Source organism: Dendrobium catenatum, unplaced genomic scaffold (assembly GCF_001605985.2).
Source record: "Dendrobium catenatum unplaced genomic scaffold, ASM160598v2 fragScaff_scaffold_633, whole genome shotgun sequence".
NCBI lineage: Eukaryota > Viridiplantae > Streptophyta > Magnoliopsida > Asparagales > Orchidaceae > Dendrobium > Dendrobium catenatum.
The window spans coordinates 645,866-648,880 of NW_021319095.1; positions in this window are offsets into that span (position 1 = coordinate 645,866).

Sequence of the window (3,015 nt, forward strand, 5' to 3'; positions counted from 1 at the left end):
ACTGAATTTCCCTCGGGAGATCATTCATGATATGCTTGATAATTCTCTTTCTAGAAAATAATATTAAATATTATAAAGATTAGTTTAAATATCAATTTTTATAATGGAGACAGAGTTGGTGTTGATGACATTTATCTTCTTTTTAGACAATTGCGTGCATCAATATTGGTGGCGACATCGGCGAAAAAGTTAGTGAGCACCAATATTAGTGTTGAAAGCAAGCATTGTCTTTATAGATAATATCATGTAGTAATGTTACTGACAAAGGAAAGCAAAAAAGTCAACGAGTTTAGGATTTGGTGTCGATGGTGTGCATTGATCTTATAGGCATCGATATGTGTCAACATTAATAATAACAACATGCAATAAAGTTAACTATCATTAGGGTTGGTGTTAAAGGCATGCATCAGCTTATATGCAATGGAATGTGTTAATTTTGATGGTGATGACGAGAAATGAGTTAGCGTGTATTGGTGTTGATGATGACACCTGTTGTAATAGCATGTATTTTGACTTTGCCAATTTTTTCAGGAGTCATCACAACTCTAATTCCCAATCCGTATTTGCTATAGTATTTTGTTCAAAGTATTTTACTTATATGAATTTTTTCGTAATTTTTGGACTCTGTTGAAAATCCTTAAGGAATTTGTACATGCCGGTACAAGTGAGGATTTCGGGATCGTCTAGTGTCCGTTTTACAAACTGATTTAACCAATATTTTTTATATATTATGAATATTTTTCTATAATTTTTTTAGTCCCAAAATGATTTTTTTTATTTTATATTAAAGAAACAAATAAAATTTTATTTTTATGTTAAATAATTATATTATATTTTTTTCAAAAATATATTAAATCACTAGGGTTTTATGAAATCCCTTTTTCTCCTCATTACTTCAGCAATAGAGATACGGAATAAGAAAATGAGAGAGAAATAAGGGGAGAGAGAAAGAAAACTCAAATTTGGAGGCCGCAGTGCAACTTTCGTCCGTCTGGCCAGCTGAAAGATTTGCTCATCTTATTGTAAGGAATCCATATCCTACTTTTGATTTCAAAGATTTTATATTTTTGATATTTTTTTCTCTCAAATTTGTGTTTTCATTACCGAAAAACATGAATAACTTTGTATTGACAAAACATTCACTACATAACTTTTTGTATATTATAGAGATCATGATTATGAGCATTTTGAGTATTTATTTAAAATATTTTACTAGGTGATTTTGAAAATGTAGTAATTTTAGTTTATCTCAAAATTTATTTTGATATCTAAAAATAGTAGTGTAGTATAATAAAAGTCTTAAAATATCATTTTACATAATTCCTAGTAATTTGATAATTTTTTGAAAATGTGTATTTTTGCCTAATAGGATTCTTTGTTATCTACCATCATGTCATTTTAGTATCTTCTTAATTAAGTTTAATTATATATTATTTATAGTAATGCATTAAAAATGGATATGGTTACGTGCTTGAGTAATAGCTGGTCGTTATTATTATTATAGTATTGTGATAATAATATATTTGTGTGGAACAAGCAAGTAAATACTAGTTGACTCGTTGGTTGGATATTGATTGGCTTGTACAGGATGGTGGGATGATAGACTTTCCTTCAAATACTTTGGTTTGGTATTATCCTTGATTAATTCACGTGATACACTAATTGAGAATTATAAGGATATTATTACTGTGCCGACGGACAAAAGATGATGACTCTATTTACTGAGCCAACAGTTTACTAACACTGATAATAATACTGAAAAACATCGAGATTGTTAGGACTTCTTACTTATTTAATGTGATTACTTAAATACAAATTTTTTAGACATTATTCTTATTTTTATATGAATTTATTATTACTTCAAGAATTTACTCTTATTATATTATTCTACTACTCTTGCCACTAGATTGTTACTGTTACTGATATAAATATTGATACTATTTGATATTATTGATTCACTGTATTGGTACTGAGCATTTAATATACTGAGCACATAATATATAGAATTTATTGAGCATACGATTAAGATATTCAGCTTCAGATTGAGATATTGATTTAATGTTGATATAGAATAACTAAATAGCATGTGTGTATTAATATTTGATTTTATTGCATTAATTTAATTTTAATAATCTTTACTGATATTTTGATTTGATAATTTATATAATTTTTGTACTAATTAATATAACTACGACAATTGCTTTATAGATTTACACTCATACTACTTTACTGCTTTATTGGCTTTCATATTATAATGTTTTACTGACTATAGAGTTGACTACTACTGCATATGAATTTTATTATTTTTCTATTTTGATTCAATGATCATATGGATGCAACTACTATAATTTGACTGCAGATATGCATATTATTTTTTTACCATACTTTGAATTCAGTTATAGGTTTTAGTGACTTATTGGGCTTTTAAGCTCATTATATATGGTTAAATGATTTCAAATTTGGATAGGGGAGCAAAAGTATGAGGCTGGTCAGGATTCTTCAAGTTATATTTCATTTTTTTATAATCCTGAGTAGTGTATATAGTTTTTGTGAATGAATATAGATGTGTATATTAATTTTTTAAATTTTGGAATCAGCTTTGTTGTTTATTTTTGATAGATGATATTAGATAGCTCTGGATATTATTTATTTAAAGGATAAAAAAATAATTCTTCCCATTTAGATTCTGGGGCATCACAATTGGTATCAGAGCATAGTTGTTGGAAGAATTGATTGCTACAAGAGTTATTGTTTTGATTAAAAAAATATATTGTATTTAAATATATATAGTTTTGAAAATATTTAATTATTTTTGGGAATATTGAATTTCCCAAAGATAATTAATTGAAGTTTTAAAAGATATCAATTTTAATTTTGAAAAATTAAATCTGAGTTACTAAATCTCCTACGAGCGCAAGCCCTCGTAGTTAATTACATCGTAGAAAAATTAGAGATTTTCCTACGAAAACTCTCGATTAAAATAGCGATATGAATTTTATTTAGAATTCAAAGTTA